The sequence below is a fragment of the Rhincodon typus genome, chromosome 4 (genome assembly GCF_021869965.1).
Source record: "Rhincodon typus isolate 14 chromosome 4, sRhiTyp1.1, whole genome shotgun sequence".
NCBI classification, from domain to species: Eukaryota; Metazoa; Chordata; class Chondrichthyes; order Orectolobiformes; family Rhincodontidae; genus Rhincodon; species Rhincodon typus.
This window is the reverse complement of record NC_063335.1, coordinates 45,235,807-45,261,970: the sequence shown is the minus strand read 5'-3', so window position 1 is coordinate 45,261,970 and position 26,164 is coordinate 45,235,807. Positions and strand designations below refer to the sequence as shown.

The window sequence follows — 26,164 nt, the reverse complement described above, 5'->3', positions numbered from 1 at the left end:
TGGATACAGAGCTGGCTCGATGGTAGAAGACAGAGAATGGTGGTGGAGAGTTACTTTCCAGACTGGAGGCCTGTTACCAGTGGTGTGCCACAAGGATCAGTGCTGGGTTCACTGCTTTTCATTATTTATATAAATGATTTGGATGTGAACATAAGAGGTAGGGTTAGCAAGTTTGCAGATCACACTAAAATTGAAGGTGTAGTAGATAGTAAAGAGTGCAATGGGACCTTATCCATGCCCCTCATGATTTTATAAACTTCTATAAGGTCACTTCTCAGCCTCTGATGCTCCAAAGAAAATAGCCCCAACCTACCCATGCTCTCCCTATAGCACAAACACTCCAACCCTAACAACATCTTTGTAAATATTTTCTGAACCCTTTCAAGTTTCACCACATCTTTCCTATAGCAGGGGGACCAGAATTGCATGCAATTCCAAAAATGGCTTGAATCAATGTCCTGTACAGCCACAACATGACTTCCCAACTCCCACAGTCAATGCACTGACCAATAAAGGTAAGTATACCAAACGCCTTCCTCACTATTCTATCTACCTGCAACTCCACTTTCAAGGAACTATGAACTTGCACTCAATAGATCTCAGTGAAGCACAAAATAGTCTCCTTTAAAGGGCTCAGAAGATGCAGGTGCCCTTTTCCACTGTTGCTTCAGCTCTGCACCCAACTACTGTGTGCCATCCTGAGCTGCAAGACAGAGAGAGATGGAAGGCTGTCAGTGATTGTGCAGCACTGTGTTTGGGTGATGTGGTTTCCCAATTTTGAATAGCTGGAGGTATTTTGAGTCAGCAGGACTGGGTTGTGGTTTGCATCATTGCAATGTGCGTTTGTAGATATTTGACATGAGTCCAGAGTGTCAGGGACTTCTGTTAAATGAGTAATGGGAATGGTGCAATGGGCAGTGGGGGAGCTTGTTCAAATGGTGGAACAAGATGTCTTATGAAGATAAATTCACTGACCGTGACCATTAACATTAGGGCATCAAACCGCCTACAGCATTGTTAGCAAATCCTCAGAGCCAGACTCCTTCCAATGACCTCGTTTGCCACCTGTTTCCATTCAGTGGCTGGTCCATGAAGATCTCCTGGCTTTCATGGAAAAAGGACTTCCCTTATCCTTTGCATCTCCATGGCCAGAGTTTTCCAAATGACAGGATTTTGAAGATTCAGTGAAGAACACACCATCACCAAGACTAAGATTGAGGGGCAAAAACAGAAGTTGCTGGAAAAGCTCAGCAGGTCTGGCAGCATCTGTGAAGAAAAATCAGAGTTAACGTTTCAGGTCCGGTGACCCTTTCTCAGAACAGATGCTGCCAGACCTGCTGAGCTTTTCCAGCAACTTTTGTTTTTGTTCCTAATTTACAGCATCCGCAGGTCTTTCGGTTTTTATCTAGGATTGAGGGGAGTGGGAGAGGGGAGGGCAGGCTGGACTGAGTCCACTGATTGGGAGGCAGCGGGGCCTCTTCCAGTGAAATTCCAGAGAGACTGGAGCATGTGGAAAGGCAGTGGGAAAGCTCTGAGGAATTCTATGCCACTACTACCAACTGCCTGCACAATCACCAGCTAGGGAACATGAAGTTCTGCCCCATGGACCTGTTCTTATCTCAATAGTCCATTGAGATTGAGGATGACTTGCTGCTCTCGTTCTTAATGGGCCTGAAATGGCTGATAGAGTTTGGGTGTCTGATCTGCATACTCTGCACTTGATGGGCAGATAGCGCTTGAAGGATCTGATGAGTGAGTTTTGCATTCCCTCTGACACCTTGCCTTCATCCCTGAACGTTCCTGATGAAGCCTCTCAATGTGTTGGTGCCTTGCCAACTGTGCCATCTCCATTTAGGTCAGAGAGAAGCCAGGGTGTCTCATAAATTAGCCAGTAGGTTTGATCTCTTCAGGCATTATCTAAGGACATTCCTCATGCATTCCTGCCGTCCTCCTGTCATTGCAATTTTTTTGGGAGTTTAGTATCTGGGCATATGAATATTTCCCACCCTGTGGAGCTGGTTTGGAAGGTTCAACATCTCAAGGCTGGGCATGTTGGCTTGGGAGAGGAAGCTGTTGTTGAAATCTTTCTTGCCAAGGAGCTTGCAAAGGTACCACTGATGGCACACATCTAGAGCTTTGAGCTTTGCTGTGAGAGCTGGTTGGAAAGGGACCTTCGTTTTCAGGTGTTTCCTGAAAGACTCTTCCCCTCATATTCAATTTCTCACATAATTTGAAGGAGAAGTCAGCAGTGATGTGAGGCTCAGTTCCTGAGTGAGTACACACACATGCCAAATACATACTGCACTATATGGCTGACGCTCCAATGTTTCGAAGTTTGGATTGAAGGCAGCAGAGATTGAACATTTTCCTGACTGTTTACAGATTATCTTAATTTCTGTCAGTAACTTGCTGGAGATGAGGTGCCGTCTTGATGTGAGGGAAATAGAGAAAAGAGTTGCTATGACAATTCAGCATTGGTTGGTCCCAGTGTTCACTAAGCTAGGATCTTATTAAGGATCGTGACTTGCTTGTCATGATGGAGTAGGTGAAGGATGGTTCAAATTTCTGAAAACAGTCAAGTTTGACAAGTTTCTTGACAGCCTTCATGGTTGGTAGAGTTGAATGCTGTTGTGTGGTCGAGAAAGGTCATGTTTAATGGTTGGTTGATCCTTGCAATTTTTTAAATTTATCATGCAGTGGAAATCATGTGGGTATCACAAGCAGACATGTGACCGTTCTTGAATAAAAGCATTGTCCACCTCTCTGACTAAGGCCTCCCATGTAGCATCTGTGAACCTAGGAGCCATCTGTCCTCTCTCATGCCCCAACAATACAGCTCCCACAGGTAGTCAGTGTCAATACAGGCAGCCAGCTGCACTTTCTTCTAACTGTATGCAGCTCCCCTTTAAGAAGGACCAGGCTGCCTTTAACAGGAGCAGACTCGCTGCAGCATTTAGACAGCCAGCAGCATGGGGCTTGCTCAGACCGTTACAATCAGGTAAACTAGGAGACGGTGCTAAGATTGGGTGTTTCCAGCCTCAAAGACCATCAGCACACACAGGTCATGAACCATGAAAGCAAACACCTTAAAAAAAAGACCAGAACACTTTTTAGCCCAGGGTGCGTTATTAGCGTGTGAGATGGTGCTTGTTCATTCCACCATTCTGAGTCGTAATAAACTACATTTTATTTAAGGAAGACTGTGTTCATCTCAGAATTGGATATAAATAAACATGGATCTGTATAATACACCAGAGCTTTTAGTTTATGTAGAATCTGCCCCAAAAAGTGTACATCCCACCACTATCCCAAGCTGACAAAACGGACAAATTCAATTTGGGACAATTTTAATTGCGGGCTAGTTTTGGGCAAACAATAGACTGCTGTCTGCAAATCAGGCACATTGACAGCCTCCCCCTAAACCCAACTGCTCCACCCTCCCCATCTACCTTTTAGTCCAGTTAGCTGCCCAAAACGACCCATAAATTAGTCAAAATATGCAGTCTGTGCTGCTCTCACCAATCACAAATGTAATTCCCAAGTTTTTTTCCCCCACTGCTCATGGAAGTTGGTACACGCTCACTATGTGACAGAGCTAGAAAATTGTTTTGCTCCCTCTTGTGACAGGGTATGGGTCAAAACAGGAAAAAACTGGACTGATCACATTAAAGCGTAGCCAACGGAAGATCTTGGACAAATGTTGCTTGTGAACATGTTGCCCTCTAGTGCCCAAATTTAAACTCCTTGGAATCTGACTAGGAAATGACATACAGAGCAGGTTCTGAAAATGGAGTTTTCTCACCAATGAAATCACTCCCTCCAGCTCTGAAAAAAACAGGTGGCTTCAGAAAATGGGCTGAAAGTTGATTTTGCCATCTCTCTACTCAAATCCTGCTGAATGGCAGTCTCCAGTCAGGTTTTCAGTTCTGGCTGAGGAGGTTATATGTGACAGCGTTGTATAAAGGCTGCATATGTTCACACTGCAACTGCAGGGGCTCAGGGGTAGTGCGGCCTCACAGTCCATGCAGTTCAGTGCCTGCAACGCAGTGGCTCCACAACAAGCAAGGGTTCAATTCCTCCACAGGCTGAGGTCACCATGAAGGTTCCACCTTCTTAACCTCTACTCTTGGTGACCCTTAGGTGAACTATCAGTTGTATCTCTGTAATGAGACAGCAGCCTATGGTCCCTTGGAACTACGGCAAGCTTTCATTTTCACCTTGTCCTCCTATTTATTTCATGTTGCAGTGTGGTGCCTCTGAAATGAATTATTTCCATCTCTCTGAGCAAAGTAGCAAGCTGGGCAACGAGGGGGCTACTGCGAAGGGGCTACTAGCCAGTGGTGAGGTGGGACTAGCCAGTGGTGAGGTGGGACTAGCCAGTGGTGAAGGCTAGAGGCCTGATGAGGGACCAATCCGTGAGAGGGGGGGACTAGCCAGAGGTGATGTGAGAGCAGCCAGCAGTCAATGGGACAATGTGGAGAGCAGCTAGGGAGGGGGACAGTGTCACTGCAAGTGGAGGGGGCAATAGGGAGAGCAGGTGGTAGGAGATGTGACCAGGGGGAGAGCCAGTGACAAAGGTGAACATCAGCAGGACAGCCAGTGGGAGAGAGCAGTGAGGGGGAGTTAACCAGTGACAAGGAGCGGTGGCCCAGGAGAGGCATAAACAGTGGTCTCATTGGGCTTCCAGTTCTAGTTCAGTTTGGATGCACAATGATGATGTTAATGGAACCAACTCCCTTTTAAGTGCATTGGCAGGTGATACACCATAACCTACATCCAACACTAATGTTCGCTGGGCTAACTCAAGCAGAATGGGCGTTAAACTTCTGAGCTTTAAGCAAGTGAACAATTAAAGCTGCATTTTTGATTAAGGTTGAAGTAGTGCTAGAGGTCATTTGGGAAGTGACTGTGACTGGGAAAACACAAGACCAGAGAGAGAGAAATGGCTCCATGGTTTCAGACAATACATTGGAGGACTTAGTGGAGATGAGTGAGAGGAGTAGACCTGTATCAGCAGACAGTCAGAAGACTTTCCACACTCATGCTCAGAAGGCAGTGGGACCAAAGTTCTGTGGAGGTCAATGCTGAGAGTGTGGCTGCAAAGGCCTGAAATCCAATGACCTCACATGAATAGTTAATGGTAATGAATGAATCTTCAAATGCTATGTCCTACCAATTGCACCACTAGACTCACACAATGTTGAATTTGCCAATAATCTCCAATCACACACCAACAATCTCTATCTCTCAGGGTTTATACTTGATGTGCATATGCTCCCCTGCACCCACATCCACAGCTCTCAAGTTGCACACATTGTACCCAACTATGACAACCAAATCAGCCAAACAAATAGCACCATCCACATTGACATAAATCCCTTTCTCTTGCTGGAGAAAATTTCATGCAATCAAACACAGAAAGAACTGATCAGATTGGGAGGTGCAGGTCCTATCCATAAGACCATAAGAAATACGAACAGGAGTAGACCATTCAGCCTCTCAAACCTGCTTCACCATTCAATAGGATCACGGCTGATCCGGCATTCTTCACATCCAAAATTCCTCCATTTTCCTTGTAATCCTTGATTCCCCTATTAATCAAGAATCTATCTTCACAACCCTCTGAGAGAAGTTCCTTCTCATCTCAGCCATAAATTGGTCCCCCTTTATTTTGAGACTACTCCCTCTGCTTCTAGACTCTCTTGTGAGGGGAAACATCCTCCCAGCAATCACCTTAAGAATCCTATATGTTCCTTGAGATCATCTCTCATTCTTCCACATTCCAGTAAGTAGACTCCCAACCTGTTTAGTCTTTGCTCATCAGTCAATCCATCCATACCAGGGATCATCCCATTGAACCTTCTCTGAACTGCCTCCAATGAAATGATATCTTTCCTTGAGCAAGGGGACAAAAACTGCTCACAGTACTCCCGATGTGGTCTCACCAGCACCTTGTACAGTTGCAGTAAGATTTCCCTGCTCTTATACTCTGACCCCCTTGAAATAAAAGCCAACATTCCATTAGCCTTCCTGATTACCTGCTGCACCTGTGTGCTCATTTCCTGTGTTTCATGCACAAATATCCCCCAAGTCACTGTGGTGAAGATTTCTCCAGTTTTTCACCATTTAAGTAATGTTCTGTTGTTTTGTTTTCCATTCCAAAATGAACAACTTAATGTATTTTCACATTATATTCCACATGTCATTTCTTTGCCCGCCCACTTAATCTATCAATATCTCTGCAAACTGTTTGCATCCTTCTCACAGCCTGCCTATTTTCGTGTTGTCTGCAAATTTGGTTACAGTACATACACTTTCTTCCTCCAAGTCATTAATATCTATTGATGGGCACAATTGAAATGTGGAGCTTGTTCAAGGAACAGCTACTGCGTGTCCTTGAGAAGTATGTACCTGTCAGGCAGGGAGGAAGTGGTCGAGCAAGGGAACCGTGGTTTACTAAAGAAGTTGAATCTCTTGTCAAGAGGAAGAAGGAGGCTTATGTAGAGATGAGGCATGAAGGCTCAGTTAGGGCGCTTGAGAGTTACAAGTTAGCCAGGAAGGACCTAAAGAGAGAGCTAAGAAGAGCCAGGAGGGGACATGAGAAGTCTTTAGCAGGTAGGATCAAGGAAAACCCTAAAGCTTTCTATAGGTATGTCAGGAATAAAAGAATGACTAGAGTAAGATTAGGGCCAGTCAAGGACAGTAGTGGGAAGTTGTGCGTGGAGTCTGAAGAGATAGGAGAGGCGCTAAATGCATATTTTTTGTCAGTATTCACACAGGAAAAAGACAATGTTGTCGAGGAGAATACTGAGATACAGGCTATTAGACTAGACGGGATTGAGGTTCATAAGGAGGAGGTGTTAGCAATTCTGGAAGGTGTGAAAATAGATAAGTCCCCTGGGCCGGATGGGATTTATCCTAGGATTCTCTGGGAAGCTAGAGAGGAGATTGCAGAGCCTTTGGCTTTGATCTTTATGTCGTCATTGTCTACAGGAATAGTGCCAGAAGACTGGAGACTAGCAAATGTTGTCCCCTTGTTCAAGAAGGGGAGTAGAGACAACCCTGGTAATTATAGACCAGTGAGCCTTACTTCGGTTGTGGGTAAAGTGTTGGAAAGGATTATAAGAGATAGGATTTATAATCATCTAGAAAGGAATAATTTGATTAGGGATAGTCAACACGGTTTTGTGAAGGGTAGGTCGTGCCTCACAAACCTTATTGAGTTCTTTGAGAAGGTGACCAAACAGGTGGATGAGGGTAAAGCGGTTGATGTGGTGTATATGGATTTCAGTAAAGCGTTTGATAAGGTTCCCCATGGTAGGCTATTGCAGAAAATACGGAGGCATGGGATTGAGGGTGATTTTGATGCTGTTTGTCATTTTTATAAATGACCTGGATGAGGGCATAGAAGGATGGGTTAGTAAATTTGCAGATGACACCAAAGTCGGTGGAGTTGTGGATAGTGCGGAAGGATGTTGCAGGTTACAGAGGGACAGAGATAAGCTGCAGAGCTGGGCTGAGAGGTGGCAAATGGAGTTTAATGCGGAAAAGTGTAAGGTGATTCACTTTGGAAGGAGTAACAGGAATACAGAGTACTGGGCTAATGGTAAGATTCTTGGTGGTGTGGATGAGCAGAGAGATCTCGGTGTCCACGTGCATAGATCCCTGAAAGTTGCCACCCAGGTTGATTGGGTTGTTGAGAAGGCGTACGGTGTGTTAGGTTTTATTGGTAGAGGGATTGAGTTTCAGAGCCATGAGGTCATGTTGCAGCTGTACAAAACTCTGGTGTGGCCGCACTTGGAGTATTGCGTACAGTTCTGGTCACCGCATCATAGGAAGGATGTGGAAGCATTGGAAAGGGTGCAGAGGAGATTTACCAGGATGTTGCCTGGTATGGAGGGAAGGTCTTATGAGGAAAGGCTGAGGGACTTGAGGCTGTTTTTCGTTAGAGAGAAGAAGGTTAAGAGGTGACTTAATAGAAACATACAAGATGATCAGAGGATTAGATAGGGTGGACAGTGGGAGCCTTTTTCCTCGGATGGTGATGGCTAGCACTAGGAGACATAGCTTTAAATTGACGGGTGATAGATATAGGACAGATGTCAGATGTAGGTTCTTTACTCAGACAGTAGTAAGGGCGTGGAATGCCCTGCCTGCAAAAATAGTAGACTCGCCAACTTTAAGGGCATTTAAATGGTCATTGGATAAACATATGGATGATAATGGAATAGTTTAGGTTAGATGGGCTTCAGATTGGTTTCACAGGTCGGCGCAACATCGAGGGCCAAAGGGCCTGTACTGCGCTGTAATGTTCTATGTTCTATGTTCTATTGTAAATATTTGCCGTCCCAGTATCGGTCCCTGTGGAATCCCCCATTCGTGAGTAACCAACCTGAAAAAAGAGCCTCTTATTCCGCTCATTAGTTTCTGCCCATTAGCCGATTCTCTATCCATGCCAAAATACAACCTCCAACACTGTGGGCTCTTATCTTATGATTTAATGTTTTGAGAGGTACCTTATTGACCTTCTGGAAGTCCAAATACAACATATCTACCGGTTGAGACTTCCTTAAGAAACTCTAATAAGTTAGTCAGACACAATTTCTCTTTCATGAATCCTTGCTGACTCTACTTGGTTTGGCTATGATTTTCCAAATGTTCTGCTATTACTTCTTAATTGTTTCCAATACATTTCCAAGTACCATACAAGAGACCATGTTGAATACTTTTGGGATGTAGGGCCATGATCAGCAGTGGGTATATGATGATTGAAGATGACTGTATCCTCATACCTAATCCTCTGTCTCACATCCCAGTCATCCCCACATACTTTGCCCATTTAAAAACTGCAGATGGTCATAGATTCATGGGGTCATAGTATTTTACAGCACAGGAAGAGCCCCTGCAGCCCATCTGGTCCATGCCATTCATCAAGCATCTATTTACCCTAATCCCTTTATCCAACACTTGGCCTGCAGGTATGGCATTTCAACTGTACATCTCATTGCTTTTTAAATGTGAGAGGGTTCCTGCCTCTACCTTTTCAGTCAGTGAGTTCCAGATACCCCTTATCCTCTGGGTGAAAAATAACTTAAAATCACCTCTAAACATCCTGCCCCCTTCCCTCAAGTCCATACCCCCAGATATTGACTCCTGTAATAAATTTTCTTCCTATCTACCTTATGCCTGGTTGTGTACCTCAATCAGATTCACCCACCCCCCTCCCCACCTCAGCCTTTGGGTGTGGACCTGCTGTGCTCAAGTCGAGGGGCAAGGCCACTATGCACGGGTCAGGGCAGGGTCCTGGACCAGAGGCAGCACTGGGGCCCATGATTTCAGTCCCTGCCCTGCTGGATGTTGCTTGAGCTTAAGTATGGTTGTATTCATCTCATTCCATGGCTGTGAGAGAGCAGTCATAAGCCAAGAACGAATGAGTGGTAGGGCATTGGGAGTATCAATGGACTAGTAATCCACAGGCCAAGGCTAATGCTCTGGGGGCACGGGTTAAAATCTCTTCCTGGCAACCAAAGGAATTTAAATTAATTAATTATTCTGGAATTGAAAGTTCAGCAGAGCAACTGTGACCATGAGGCTATCATTGATTGACATTTTGAACGCTACCTGTTATGTTTGGAAATCTGCCCCCACTACCTGTCCAGCTGTAGATCTATAGCAATGTGGTTGACCCTAAGCAGCCTTCTGCAATAGCTGAGTAAGCCACTCAGTTGAAAGAAATGAGGAATGGGCAATAAATGCTGCTTTGTTGATGACGCTCACATCCTTAAAAAATTAAAGGAAAGGAAATTCAGATTCTAGACAGTAACAATCAAAAATGGTTTTCACGTGATGAGGATCTTTGCCGTTTCTTTTCAGTTGGATGGTTCTGGTCTTCATCTTGTAATTAAAAGGCAGGGAAAAATGCAGGATAGTGGAGTCAAGGATTATCAGATCAGCCATGATCTCCTTGAATAGCAGAGCAGACTCAATGATGTGAATGACCTACTTCTGATCCAACATTTTATGGTCTTATTAATAGGAGTTCAGAATAAAAAAAAAGCTGTATTTGGATTGTCATACTAAGTCTATCCTCTTTCAGAATATTATTTTGCTCATGTAGCAGTTTGCTTGTCTAACCTCCATTTACCATTACTCCTGGCTTCAAAACCACATTGTTTCATGAAGAATAAACCAGGCCAATGAGTAGCTGCAGCCTCATTGTTGTTGCATTCTTCTTTTATGCGGGGAAGCTGTAGGAGCGTGTTTTGTAGGCCACACAGATCGCTCTTAATGTGACACATTGACATTTGCAAGCACCCAAGGACTGGCCACACAGATGAACGTTTACACATTCTAACAGTCCTAACACCTGGAGACATTTGTGCACAATGCCCATGAGCAGACAGGCATTGCTGAGGACCTCCCAGACTGAGAAACTTCTTGTAGTTTGAAAAAATAGCCCCAAACATCAGCCCAAAGTCTGCTTTGTAAGCGTCTTTTGTTTCTGTTCTCATTGTGACCCTAACACAGGGGCATACAGTGCATGATGGCTGTCTGGCTATCAACAATTGGCACTCCATCCCGATATCCATGTAACTTCCTAGCTAAGATAATAAGGTGTAGAGCTGGATGAACACAGCAGGCCAAGCAGCATCAGAGGAGCAGGAAGGCTGACGTTTCTGGTCTAGACCCTTCTTCAGAAATCTGCTCACCATTCAATTATGACTAATATGTTTCTCAACCCCACTCTCCTGCCTTCTCCTTGTGAGCTTTGATTCCCTTACAAATATATCCAATTCTGTCTTAAATCCACTCAATGACTTGACCTCCACAACCTTTTGTGGCAATGCATTCCACAGATTCATCATCCTCTGGCTGAAGAAATTCCTCCTCAACTCAATTCTAAAGAGTTGTGCCCTCACCAAGACTGTGCCCTTGGGTCTTAGTCTCTCTAACTAGAGGAAACTTCTTCTCCATGTCCACTCTATACAGGCCTCTCAGTATTCTGTAAATTTCAATGAGATCACTCCTAATCCTTCTAAACTCCATTGAGTACAGACCCAGAGATTTCATATGACAAGCGCTTCATCCCTGGGATTATTTTGTAAGCCTCCTCTAAGGCCAGCTCATCCTTTCTTGGCTATAGGACCCAAAACTGCTCACAATATTCAAAATTCAGTCTGATCAGAGCTTTATACAGCCTCAGCAGTACATCTTTGCTCTTGTGTTCTAGACCTCTAGAAATAAATGCTAACACTGCATTTGCCTTCCTAACTACCAACTGAATCTGCATGTTAACCTTAAGAGAATCCTGGACTAAGACTCCCAAGTCCCTTTGTACTTCAGATTTCCGAAGCCTTTCCATATTTAGAAAATAATCTAGACTTTTTTGTACCAAAGTGCATAACCTCACAATTTCCCATATTGTACTCCATCTGCCATTTCTTTACTCACTCTCCTAGCCTGTCCAAGTCCTTGCAGCTTCCTTACCTCCTCAACACTACTTGTCCCTCCACCTATCTTTGTGTCATCTGCAAACTTAACAATTCCCTCAATTCCTTTGTCCAGATTGTTAATGTATAGCATGAATAGTTGCGGTCCCAACACTGAACCCTGTGGAACTCCACTAGTCACTGGCTGCCATCCTGAAAAAGATCCCTTTATCCCTACCCTGTCTTCTGCCAGTCCGCCAATTTTCCATCCATGCAAGTACCTTGTCCCTAACACCATGGGTTGTTACCTTATTTAGCAGCCTCCTGTGCAGCACCTTGTCAAAGGCCTTCTGGAAATCCAAATAGATCTCATCCACTGATTCTTCTTTGTCGAACTTGCTCGTTATCTCCGTAATGAATTCTAACAGATTTATCAGGCATGGCCCCCCGTTGATGAAGTTCTCAGGAAGGGTCACTGGACCCGAAACATTAACTCCGATTTCTCTTCACAGATGCTGCCAGACTTGCTGAGCTTTTGCAGCAATTCCTGTTTTTGTTTCTCTTGATAAAGCCATGTTGACTCCACCCTAATTTACCATGCTCTTCCAAGTACTCTACAATCTCATCCTTAACAATGAACTCTTAAATCTTACTATTGACCAAGGTCAGGCTAACCAGGCTAATTTCTTATCTTCTGCCCCCCTCCTTTCTTAAACAGGGGTGTTAGATTAGCCATTTTCCATTCCTGTGGGACCCTCCCTGACTCCAGTGGTTCCGGAGAGATCACTACCAATGCCTCCACAATTTCCTCAGCTATCTCCTTCAGAACTCTAGGGTGTTGTCCATCCGGTCCAAGTGTTTTATTTGCCTACAGACCTTTCTGCTTCCCCAGCACCTTCGCCTTAATGATGGCTATTACACTTACCTCCCTTGAAGTTCTAGTATGCTACTGGTGTCCACAGCTTCCAAACCTTTAAATGTATACTTTGAACTTAGAATATGCCTAGAAGGGGACATGGAGATGACACGTATATGCTGTTAATTAAGTAAATGTATTAGTACTTACCAGACAACAAAAAGGTATGAATAATAGTTCACTCATTGAAAATCACTGGAAAGAGAAGGAGCAACATCACACCTAAGTGTGTAAATTAGATTTCAATTAAATGAAAAATACAAGAAGCATCCAACTGATAAGTGATGGCAAAGATCCTTATCAAACAAATACTGCTAGAAATCAGAAAACAACAACACATAAATACAGAGAAATGAGACAGCTTTACTAATAAACCTTTAACAAAAGATTCTTTTAAGGTTGAAAGAATTAGGGAGAGATAGAAGGAATATCTCTACAAGCGTGTAAAACATTCAAATAAATTCACTAGACAAACGAACTTCATGTAGAACTTCAAAATTTCATAAAGAAATCTTCACTGAATAATAAAGAAATAAAAGGAAACATACAGGAAAATATTAATTTTCTCCTACTGGGAGAAAATGTCTTACACACTCAGGACTTTGAAGTAATCTTTGCTTTAAATGTTCATGGATGTTCTATTCTTCGGACCTGATCAGGTTTTTTTTATAGAATCCTTACAGTGTGGAAACAGGCCCTTGGGCCCAACAAGTCCACACCGACCCTGAGGGCATCCCACCCAGACCCATCCCCCTATAACCCACCTAATCTACACATCTGTTTCCTAGAACTTTGTGGGAAGTTAGGGAAGAGATTGCTGGGCCCCTTGCTGAGATATTTGTATTATCGACAGCCATGGGTGAAGTCCTGGCAGACTGGAGGTCGGCTAATGTGGCGCCATTATTTAAGAAAGGCTGCAAGAAAAATCTAGAGAACTGTGGACTGGTGAGCCTTATGCCAGTGGTTGGAGGGGATTCTGAGGGACAGGATTTACATGCTTTTGGAAAGGCAAGGACTGATTAGGGATTATCAATGTGGCTTTATGCAAGGGAAATCATGCCTCACTAACTTGACTGAGGTTTTTGAAGAGGTGACAAAGAAGATTGATGAAGGCAATATGTGGACTTCATCAAAGTGTTCAACAAGACTCCGCATAGTAGACTGGTTAGTAAGGTTAGATCATATGGGATCTAGGGGGAACTAGCCAATCGGATACAAAATTGGCTTGAAGATAGGAGACAGAGGATGGTGATAGAAGTTTGCTTTTCGGACTGAAGGCCTGTGACAAGCGATGTGCCAAATGGATCGGTGCTGGGTCCACTGCTTCTTGTCATTTACATAAATGATTTGGATGTGAATATAGGAGGTATGGTTATTAAATTTGCAGATAACACCAAAATATGTGGTGTAGTGGACAGTGAAGATGGTTGTCTCAGAGTACAACGGGACTTTGATCAGATGGATCAATGGGCCAAGGAATGGCAGGTGGAGTTTAATTTAGATAAATGTGAGGTGCTGCGTTTTGTTAATACAAGGCAGGGCAGGACCAAACAAAGGGACCTAGCAATGCAGGTTCATAGATCCTTGAAAGTCACAGGTAGACAGGGTGGTAAAGAAGGCATTTGGCACGCTTGCCTACATCAGTCAGCATTGAGTATAGGAGTTGGGACATCAGGTTGCAGCTGCACAGGACACTGGTGAGGCCACTTTTGGAATACTGCGTACAATTCTGGTTGCCCTTCTGTAGGAAGAATATTGTTAAACTTGAGAGAGTGCAGAAAAGCTTTACAAGGATGTTGCCAAGACTGGAGGGTTTGAGTTACAGGAAGTGGCTGAATAGGTTAGGGCTTTGTCCCCTGGAGCATCGGAGGCTGTGGGGTGACCTTGTAGAGGTTTATAACATCATGAGGGGCATGGACAGAGTGAATAGCCAAGGTCTTTTTCCTAGGATGGGGGAGTCCAAAACTAGAAGCCATAGGATTAAGGTGAGAGGGAAAAGATTTAAAACGGGTAACTTTTGCACGCAAAGGGTGGTGCATGAATGGAATGAGCTGCCAGAGGATGTAGTGAAGGCTGGTACAGTTACAACATTTAAAAGGCATCTGGATGGATATATGAATAGGAAGGTTTACAGGGATATGGGCCAAACGCTGGCAAATGGGATGAGGGGAGATTGGGATGTCTGGTCGGCGCAGATGAGTCGGACTGAAGGGTCTGTTCATGTGCTGTATAACTCTGTATTCCAGGATATTCTTAGATATTTCTGAACGGTTGTTAATAACAAACTGGATTCTATTAGATTTGGTATCACATCTTTTGATCATTTTTTAGCATAGCCATATAATTATTCATTTAAAGTGCTCTGCTTGTTAATTTGTGTTCATAAAATTGTAGAATCAGTAAGTCAACTCATTTAAGGTTTTCTGTTAACAACTGAAACAAACCCTCCTCTCTATAAACTCCTTAAGTGGGGCTGTATATATTCTGAAAAGAGATATCCCAGACCCCTCAAATATCTGGGAAATTTATAACATAGCTCACGCTTATTAAAGTTAAGCAGGAAATTTGGAGGAAAATACCTCCTCAGCAGCTTCTTCCCCTGTGGAATGCTTCAGCCAGTCTTATAAACACAAGACTAAGCACTTGTAGGATGGACTAATTTGAACGCAGCAGACAAAAGTTATCAGGGAATTACTCCTGATCTCTAAAGCTAATTAAAAGCTATAAATCACTTCAGTCTGTGGTGAGAAACAAAGTTGAAGTATCAGATCAAGACCGGGAGCAAAGGAAGAAATCTAAGTGTCTAATAGGAAGGGGGAGGGGCAGGAAGAACAAAAGAGAAGGGCCCGAATGTTCACTCACGGGTCAGAGTTTAGATAAATCCAAGCTCCACAAACCCAACCTGGAAAAAATAATAGTGAATTGAAAGGCACCCCCTGTGATAACAAAAGGTTGTGAAATAAGTTAAGTGCCACTAATCCAGTCAGTTCTTAAACTTATGTTATCAGATAATGTGATAAAGGAAGTATTGATTTTCTTAACACTGCAGACATTGTATTAATATTCGAAGGGCAGCAGTTTTAACTACCTTGACAGTTTGTCAACTCTTCTTAACAACTCCCGTTGACAATCCATTGAGTTTTACAGTCCCAATACGTTTAGTGATTTTCACACACATTCATGTGTATTTTAACAATTCTAAGTGACACCTTACTTCTCCCAAAGACCAACATACCTCTCCTAAAGGGAATCTACTTCACCAAAACAGCAACTTACTTCTCCAAAGGAACACCTTGCCTCACCCAACAGGATCCTGATCTTTAATAATAAGTACCTACCCTCCCCAAAAGGAACCCCAGGACTATGTATGAAATGGTACCTGACCTCTCCAAAAGGGTATCCTCACTCTCTAAGTAACACAAGGAGTTTCAGACGTTTTCCTACCAGGTCTGAGAATATGCTTCGTATTATAGTTATGTTAAAAATAGTTGTTTCTTCAATAATTACTCAATATTTGGTGTAAAATAGCCTCACTCAATTTCTTATCAAAGATCACTTATAATCTTCTTCTGAAGCAAAGCATAATTCATTAGTGCAGAGCTAATTATTAATGTCATAGTGAAATGATTGGTTAAGCTTGTCCAATTACAAATCCTTATATGTTGCTTGATTGTTTTAAGCCAAGCAAATCAACTGTTTGATTTAGAACTATCTCCTCATTATTCTAAGATAAACAAGAATTGGAGCAATTCAATCCATACATAATAATGAGCTTTAAACACCACGGTTTGAATTTTACCAAAACCAGAACTGAAACAGAAGACAAAATTATTGATATTAGCTACGTTGGCATTAGCAATTTGTTTTGTTCTGGCAACAACATGGAAACCTGCAACTACACTGGATTAGCAAGAATGGTAGCCACTTCAATCAACACTGATGAGAGCTCATATTGCAAGGATCTGCAAAATTTGCGAGGAAACACAGATTATGACATAGCCAATGAGCGGAGTATCCCACCTGGGTTCCATTGATGAATCTTCAACTGATATAACTCGATTTAACAAGATTTGATGAACAAAGTGTAATGGCAGATTCAATCCTGACTTTAGATACTAAGGAAACACAGTTCAAGCAGAATATTCTTAAAAGGAGAAATAATCAGTGCCAGATACGATGATCACATCAAACAAGAAGCAAAGCTCAGGTAGTATTATTGATGAAGTGATATGGTGGTTTCATCAGTAATGCAATCCCAGAAAGTAAAAGAAAATGTCTAAATATCTAAATTAATCAACAAGTTAAAATAAATAATCTGCGCACTTCAGCACAGATTGACCAGCAGATTGAGTATAAAAATCTGCTCATACGTACTGAAGATGGGATTCATACAACCCCATTGAAAGCACCATTGAGTTGACCCAAACAATGTCCTCAGATTCAGAACACAGGCAAGAAAATTACCTGGTTCAGTGATCCAAGGAAATGCCATTAAAAAGCAATTACCCATTTCAGCAGGAAAGACACAATCAACGAAAGGAAATCCAAGAGATAAAAGGCTGTCCGTGTTAAAGGGTCTTCCCTAATCTCACGCTGTTAAGTACCAAATCAAAATCAGCAGCCTTCAAGCCAGAGATCTAGCAAACTTCAAATTCTGAAGAGAATGCGTTATGGGAGAATTGTGAAACCTCTAGACAGCCCAAATTTGTGAAGTCAGAGAGTCTGGAGGGGTCTGGGGAGATATGGTGTAGTGGTTAAAGTAATTACATACACAAGTGTGTAACATATTAATAAATGAAAAAAGGCTCATGGAAAGAGTTATATAAATATGCAAGGATGTGAAAGGGTTAATGCTGAGGAGTGATTTAAGCACCATCCACTATGACAATGACATACATATTTGGAAGGAAAACAACTTACGATCTCGAAGGAGTGAAACCTACCATCTGGGTCATCCTCGTCATCTCTAGCTATCATATTAATGTAACTTGTACCTAGTTGCTATTATGCAATAAATTGTACCTTGTTTAAGATGCAGTTTCTTCCTGTTAAACTAACAAGTGGTTTATAGCTCATACCACATAATTAGCAATGGTGAAGACTCATTTTATAATGCTACCTCTAATAGCAGCCTAAACAAAGGATGGAAGCTGGCAGTGTGACCACTTTCTCCCTCTGGTCCCAATACCATGTCATCATTGTAAGGGGTAGATGGAAACAACAGTCTACACAGAAATAAAAAAACTACCAGAAATGCTAGAATTGCAGCACAACCAGATACCAGTTATACCAATCTCCCACAGAGTCATGAGGGAAGACCAATGAACCTTCAACAGGCCCCACAATGAACTTGAACACTTTTTTTAAATTAGTCAGTCATTAAGGCTATGAAATTGTTCTAAGTTGTTTCATTTATCCACAGAAATATTCTGGTGTCAATAATGCTGATGTCCACTAGGGGTCAGTGTCTGTGAATATAAAAATTATTCACGTTCTCTCAGCATATTTTTGTCTCCAATTTTCTTATTACTTTCCCTCCTTTACTTACCCCCTCCTACAAAAGGAGCCTCTCCTGCCATTTAGTTCCAAAGGTGCCTGCTGTTGTCCCTCCAGCTCCTTGTACAAATGCCCAATGATTGGATCTAGACAAAACCGAGAAAGAAAACTGTCAAGGAGGGCTTGAAGAGCTGGGACATTTTTCTCTTGAAAATAGAAGACTGAGAGGTGATTGGAAAGAGGCCTTCAAATTATGAAGGGGTTAAATAAGAGTGCACATGGAGAGAATGTTTGCACTTGTAGGGACCCAAAACTACAGAGCAGAAGATAAGATTGTCAGTAGTAATCCAATATGGAGGAATTCTGACCAGTAAATGGTGACAATCTAGAACGTGCAACCAGAAGGAGTGCTTAAGGCAAATCGCACTGATCCTTTTAACAGGAAGATATGAGATTGAGGGGAATAGAAAGATATTTTGATTGGGTAAAGTGAAGTAGGAGGAAACCAATGTGCAGCATAAGCACACAGACCAAAAGGTGTCTTTATCTGCTGCAAAATTACAGCTAATTCTGTGTAACAAAAAAGCAGAATTCAATTTTGCCCATACCGAATATCACTTCCGAAGGGACCGTACAGGAGCTTTGGTTCATATTGTTCCTATCTAATCTGCAGTTGCTGAGTCAACCACACTCTCCTTTACAATCAACTGCATTCCTGTGATAGACAAACACTCACCAGAAAAGGATGTCCTTGTTCATTTGACTTGCTTCCACATTGGACACTTTTCTCACCAATTGAGATATGAGAGAATGATTTCCTTCTGTGTACTCTATAAACAGGAGGTACCTGTGAGATCTATAACAGTACATGGAATTATCTTCAACCCCTCAATCATCATCACAGAAACAGATTATCTGCTCATTATCCCTTTGCTGTATGTGGGAACTAAAATTGGCCACCTAGTTTCCTACAAAACTATGGTACTTTATCGGCCATAAAATACTTTGGGATGTCTTGAAGTCACAAGAAATACAGATAATTGCAGATCTTCTGTTCTTTCAATATTACTTTTGCTGAGTTCTTGGGGCAGTAAGACTTTTTACATAGTTTTTGCAAAGAACTAGCAGAGTCTATGTGATATGCTGCTATCTGGGTCAAAATGTACACTTGCTTTTCATTTAAGATGAAAATTCAAAGCAGGAACTCTATTAGTAATAATCACAAAAGAGAAGCATTCCAACAGAGCAGCCGCTGGTGAAATAGGAATGCATCATAAAATGGAATGTCTTATCTAATGCCCAAGGTGCACAGATCCATTACAGCTCCACTTTTTGCCTCATCATCACAATCCAGATATATCTGTCGCAGACTCTTTCCCAAGCATGAATAGCATGGATCATGTTCAGTTAGATGACCTCATCTCTTTGGAGGGGATTAATCATTCTGTTTATTTATTACCAGGCTGGCAAAGTCTCTGGAGCAGATGGGTACCTCAGTGATTATTTTGTCAGAAGCCTGCTCCTTCACTGTTACATATGATGCAGTGCAGGAGGTTCCATTTTCATCTGGATATGGGATGATTTCCTAGGTCCTTTTTGCCTTAAGTAATGAAGGATCACTCCCATTATTATCTTTGCTTATTGATCTCACATCTTGAGTTTTGTGAAGCATTTGATTTTGCATCATATTGCATTTGAACCAAATATTTGGACATTTGGTAATTTTACAGTCCAATTACTCCCAGCTAGTACAGTTCACTAAGAAGGATGTACTACATTATTACTTTCTTATACATTCATGGGATGTGGCTAGGCCAGAGTTTATTGCCCACCCCTTGTTGGCTTTAAAAAGGTGGTCATTAACTGCCTTCTCGAACCACTGCAGTTCATTTGGGGTTAGTACACCTACAATGCCAATAGGGAGGGGGTTCTGTGCTTTCAAATTTAAGTTCAGTAAAGAAAACAAAGTACTTGTGTTTCTGTAACACCTTTTACAACCTCAGGATATTTCCAAAGAACTTTACAGCCAACCATGCATTTTGAACAACAGGGAAACAAAAATATGCAAAGATAACAATAGAAGTGATCCTTCATTATTTAAGGCATTGCACAGCAAGTTCCCACCAACAACAAAGTGGTAATGACCAGAAAATTTATTTTGTGAGATTGAAGGATAAAAATTCGCCTGGACATAGGTGAGAATTTGTCTACTCTTCTTTAATAGCGCATGGGATCATTTGCATCTGCTGAGCCACCAACCAGCTTAATATCTCATTTGATAAGACGTCATCCCTGGCACCACAGCACACCCTCAGTAAATTCAGTTTTAAAGTCCCTGGAATGAGTTGCAAACTCCACAATGGTGTCCCTCAGAGACAATGAGATTCCCACTGAACCACAGCACAGCAAATGGATGACTACTACCTATATAAACACCAACTTGAGGAAAAGCTGAGTAACTCTGGGTGCTCCAGTGTTATAAAACCCTTTCTCAAGGCTATTACCACCAGGGATGAAGCAGCTGATTTTCCACTTGGTCTGGAGAACAACAGGTTAAAAATAGTTTCTAATGCTTTATATTCCAACCTGACAATCTATTACCTCAGTTGAAGTAGTCATTTCAACTTTAAACAATCTCATTTAGATAAGTAATGCCAGCAAGCCTGGGAGCAAATCAGCATTCCTTGTGTCCAATGATGCTGGAGAGACAGGCTATATGTTGTCTTTAATTAAATCTTTTGCACCCTATTGTAACAATATACATTTAACATAATTTCCAGGAACAAATCCCAAAGGTGACATCAGGTGGCAAGGAGAAAGGAGAATGCTCAGTGCCCGATTTTCCACCCCCATTCTGTTTACCAACATAACCACAAAGGAAAATTGGGCCAGGTAAATTTGAAACTTCACCACATACAAATGTTAATTATATATTGAAACATTACTATGCCTTTCCAATGTGCATAGATCTTAGGGAAGGATCTTTCACCAGCAAATATTTGGAAAATTACTCCCTGTGGTTTTGTTTCATTAATGATTTATCAGTAAGTATCTTCTTATTGATGAGGGATCCCACAAATTACATTTGGCATGTGGGAGAGCCTGCCCACGCCATGGAAGTAAAATGTAAATTATGCAGTAAGAATAAGCCTATGCCCTCAGGGAGAGGGTAACATTACAGTAATGTCACTGGCTTAGGAACTAGAATATTCTAGTCTATCTAATGTTCTTAGAGCATGGGTTCAGATTCAAGTTCTTGTTGTTGGAATTTAAGTTCATTCAATAATATCTGGAATTGAAAACTTGTTTCATGCTGAATCACAAACCATTGATAATCGTTGTAAAAATCTCCGAGGTTCACTCTTGTCCTTTAGGAAAGGAAATCTACCAACCTGGCCTGGTCTACATGTGATTTCAGATCTACAACAATGTGATTGACTTTTTACTGCCCTCAGAAGTGGTAAACCACTCAGTGCAAGAGCAACTAGGGATAGGCAAGTAATGCTGACCTTGCTGATGATGTCCACATCCCATGAAACAACAGAGTGTCACCCCTCCTGGAATCCATGACCTCTAGCTTCTCACATTGAAATTGGCTCAAGATACCAGGAGCAGATTATTAGGGCAGAAGCAGTTGTTTGCAGGAGAACTGTTAAGAGTGAGGTCGCTTTTGCAGACTTGTGGCCAGGCTATTTCTTAGGATTGTTACGAACACTTGTAAAATTTTTGCACAGTTGTAATCAGGAAGTGTTCACTAAATTCTCTATTACGTTTGGAGAGCTTTGTACTTAATGGGAGTTAAGAAGGAGCACAAAATAGGCTGAGACAACAAGGTGCAGAGCTGGATGAACACAGCAGGCCAAGCAGCATCATAGGAACAGTAAGGCTGACGTTTCGGGCCTAGACCCTTCATCAGAAATGGGTCCGGAGGAGGAGGGTAACTTCTTCAGGGTAGGCATCCTTAGAAGAGGCTTCGCAGTGGGGTTAAAATTGTATCAGAGATAGTAGGAACTGCAGATGCTGGAAAATCTGAGACAACAAGGTGCGGAGCTGGATGAACACAGCAGGCCAAGCAGCATCATAGGAGCAGTAAGGTTGACGTTTCGGGCCTAGACCCTTCTTCAGAAATGCAGACCCTTCATCAAAATAGGCTTCCCACTTTACATTTAGGAGGAAAAGAGCTGCAGAAGTCTAAACGTGATATCCACATAGCAGATGTGTCAACCCAGAGAAGCATTCCAATATCTTTCTCATGATCTTTGTCTCAAGAGAACACACTTCAGTCATTAAAAAAAAAGTACAACCTCCACTCGTTGCTGCAACTGGATTTGTCAATAAAGTCCTCAGCCTTGACAGGCCTGACTGCGGCCAAGAAAGTAACTACAGATATGAACGTTTAGCTACAGACTAATTCCTGATAGTTTTGCTGGATCAGTCAATTCTCTGTGTGTTCATTTGTAAGGCAATGCTCTCTTCTGCAGGGCAGTTCAGTTTGTTGAGTTCAATTGAGTGCCAAATTGTTGACAATATATCTTCTTTTAAAATCATTGGATTCCCCAGTGTTGTGGGATATATTCATTTTACGGCCCAAACAGAACTCCCCATAGTTACATCAGTGCAAAGGCTTTCACTGTGTAAATGTGCAGATTATTTACCATGATCAATGTAGCATCAAGCATTCACATTCTGACATGTAGACAGCTGTTCTGGTGCTTTTATTGTTGTCAGTTCAGTGTCCTAGCAACTTTTCAACAGCAGGTGAATGGCACAGGATGGCATCTAAGCAACAAGGAACACTCAGGAATCTCACGGTCCATTGCATAGGACAACTTTGGTCAGTGGAGCAGTGCACACATGGAGACAAGGGTGAGCAAGCCACCAGAATCCTCAGAGGAAGGTTGTAGTATTTGAATATGTCTCTTGATGCCCTGCAGTATATGCTAAGAACTGTTGCATTGCCACTGAGTCAAGGAGAAAAAGTACCATGTGATTTCATAAATGACTCTTCAATCATCTTTCTGTGATTTAGCAAACATTTCTGTTATTTGGCTAACTACTGCTGAGACTGAGATGTCATTAAACTTCTTCAGTATAACGTTGTTTAGCTGGCTGTTCTCTCTTTTCTTCAAACATGCACCTTCCCCAGCCCTTCTTACCAGCTTTTGGATAAAGTTCTGCCTCTAGAGTGTTGAGCTTGCCTTTTTCCTTGTATCTCTTTGTCAGTAATTGTGTTTCTGCCTAATTGTAACTTCGTAAAGCGGTAATGCTCTTAAAAGAATCAATTCAATTGTTTGCATTTCTATTCTCTTTTTTATGTTTCAATTTCTTCTCCTGATAGTAGAGGGGTCACACCAGTAGCACTACAGGCAAGCAACAGTGTACACTGAACTGACAAAATACAAAAGAATCACAACAGCTGTCTGCATGTCTTGAATTCAAACATTCGATGCTGCACTGATGACCACACCCAGTACCTTATGGTATTTGCCACCTCTACCAGTATGCAGTACTGGGTAAGGGTTGTTTGAGGTAGCTCACTGCCACAAATCTTCTTGTTCTTTGCTTTGTTTTGGGTTATCTAGTGATTAATGGTAGAATGTAACACCACTGTAGAGTATCCAAGAAGAGGCAATATTCTTCAATAACAAGAGGGTCTATTGCATATTACCCATAAATACACCTAGGTCTTCTGTTCTGAAGAAGAATGATATCAGACCAGAAACATTAACTCTGTTTCCCTCTCCACAGATGCTGCCAGACCTGCTGAGTTTCTCCTACATTTTATCTGTTTGTCTCAGATTTCCAGTATTTGCAGTATTTTGCCTTTATATAAGTACAACGATATTTGGTCAGGTATAATTGCCAGGATGATTAGGAACTAGCAATTATAGCTCTACTCACTCTGAAAGTAGAGCTCCATGCACAGACTGCTGTGATACCAGTGGAATGGATAGAGCCAATGTGACATGAACATTAACCCCTTTACAATCGTCACCTTATACAACAGAGGAGAGGGGTTTAATTGGGTCCTGGGAGAGCAGGGGGTGAAAATAAATGGAAGGGTCATAGTGGGCTGGGGAAAGGAAAACAATGCATAGTCTTTTCATCTGACAAAAATTGTCTCGAACTTGGGAGTTTCCATTCTAAAAATTAAAGCAGGCTTTTTGTTGCTACCATGTATAGCTGCTCACCTTTAAATGACATTGAGTGCAACGTGATACTATAGACAATAAAAATGTTGACGTTCCTGGAGCATTCCACAGCCCCGCTACTGATGTCATTGCATTATATTATTCACATGAATAGCAGCTCTGATGACTTGATTAAGGAATGGCGTGTTATTTCTAATCCAGCGACACAGACTCAAAGGCTTATTCTTGTGCATTTCCACAAATTCTCACTGATTTCATCAAAGCAGCAGAACCTCCCACCAAGGGTTTTGGAACTATTCCAGTTCTCCTGAAAAAAGGGAGCTGCTTGCTATTATACAGACGTCACCATGCTGCTGGCTGCAAGATATTGTCAATAATGAATGCTTCACTATCCAGGTGGTTCCAGCTTACAGTCACCACATCAAAAAGCCTTCACCACATTACTTCCACTTAAATGACAGAGGTCAGTAGCAAGGAATTTGCTTCTTTCCAAACATTCAAGTGAAGTGTCCACATTTACAAGGCATTTTAAAAAAGATTGCATAAGTACTGCATCCCTTTCATGTGTTTAAATCCACATCAAAACATCCTAGAGACAGTTCCCCATGACGCAATGAATAAATGAACTGCTCAAAGTAGAACTGGTCCACAAAGACTGAGGAATGTTCGATTTGTAGTCAGCTAAATGACAGGATGGTTGTCAGAGTGCTACAATTAGTCACAGTTCCCCGGGCTCAAGAGAGGTTAAAAAGCAACAAAAGATTGCCACAGTTCATCATTATTTTCACCCCATTTATGCAATGTGCTTATTAAACAAACATCTTTAATAATAATAGTCCCCACGAAAATCATTATAGAAACATAGAATCCCTACAGTGTGGGGACAGGCCATTTGGCCCATCAATTCCACACCAACCCCCTACCCTCTCTCTGTAACCCTGCGTTTCCCATGGCTAACCCACCTAGACTGCACATCCCTGGACACTATGAGCATTTTAGCATAGCCAATCCACCTAACCTGCACATCTTTAGACTGTGGGAGGAAACTGGAGCACCAGAGGAAACCAATGCAAACATGGGGAGAATGTGCAAACTCCAGACAGTCATCCAAGGGTAGGATCAAACCTGGATCCCTGGCGCTGTGAGGCAGCAGTGCTAGCCACTGAACCACTGTGCCGCTCTTAAAATAAAATAAGATGCTGACAACTGATGTGCACTGGTGACATGTTGAGGTTACACAGAAAATTAGACTCTTATTGTCACAGTTAATACATGAAGAAAAGAAACTTACTCAGAATGTCCCAAAACTATTTACAGCAAATTAATTAACTTCTAAAGTAGTAGTCACAGTTGTTTTATAGATAGATTTGGCAGTCATTTTGCCTGCAGCAAAGCCCCACAACTAACAAGGAGATGACTGAGCAGTTAATCTGTCTGAAGTTAGTTGATGGATAAATATCACCCTGGACACCAAGCAGAACACTCTGACCTTATTTGGCTGTATTTTAATGTCTCATCTGAAAGACAGAGCAGCTTCTTGAGCTTGGTATCAAATAGTATTCTTGCCAACTACCCAATTACGTGTTTTCAAGGCAATTTCCACTTATTCAAAAGTGAACTGTACTCTCGGCTCCTGCCCCTGCTGCAGCAGGGCATCAGGTCCCTCTGAGCACGATGAAAAAGATTGCACATTCCACCGACAGCATTATTCAACAACATTCCCTGTCCCCCAATCAAAGGAACAGCAGGAGAGAAGGGATGCAGGTGAGGTTCCAGGAGTGTCAGTATACTCTGGGCTGGGGGTGAAAACGTGTGAACATGAGCTGAGAAGGTAGGAATGGATGAATGTGGGAAGAGAATAGTGTTCCAGCTTTGATTAATAGGGGAAAAGATGTGTGTGTGTGTGTGTGTGTGTGTGTGGAGGGGTGTGTGTGGATGTGGGTGCGTGAGGAGGGGTCGGTGTGGGTCTGGGTGTGTGTGTGTGGAGGGGTGTCTGTGTGTGGAGGGGTGGATGGATGTGTGTGTGTATATGTCTGTGTATATGTGTGTGTGTGGAGGGGTGTGTGTGTGTGGAGGTGTGGATGGATGTGTGTGTGTGTGTGTATATGTGTGTGTGTGGAGGGGTGTTTGTGTGTGTGTGTGGAGGGGTTGGTGTGTGTGTGTGGGGAGGG

General features: G+C 42.3%; 1 long non-coding RNA gene across 2 annotated transcripts in view; it reads right to left on the bottom strand.

The window, feature by feature from the left end:
• The window catches only part of LOC125483032, a 75,023-nt gene that overhangs the window by 7,144 nt on the left and 41,715 nt on the right, over positions 1-26,164 (bottom strand). For both annotated transcript variants that reach the window (XR_007262026.1, XR_007262027.1), the window contains 2 exons: positions 17,894-17,987; positions 12,355-12,432 (listed from right to left, as the gene is read on the bottom strand). This is a non-coding gene — a long non-coding RNA (uncharacterized LOC125483032). The remainder of the gene's footprint in view (positions 1-12,354; positions 12,433-17,893; positions 17,988-26,164) is intronic.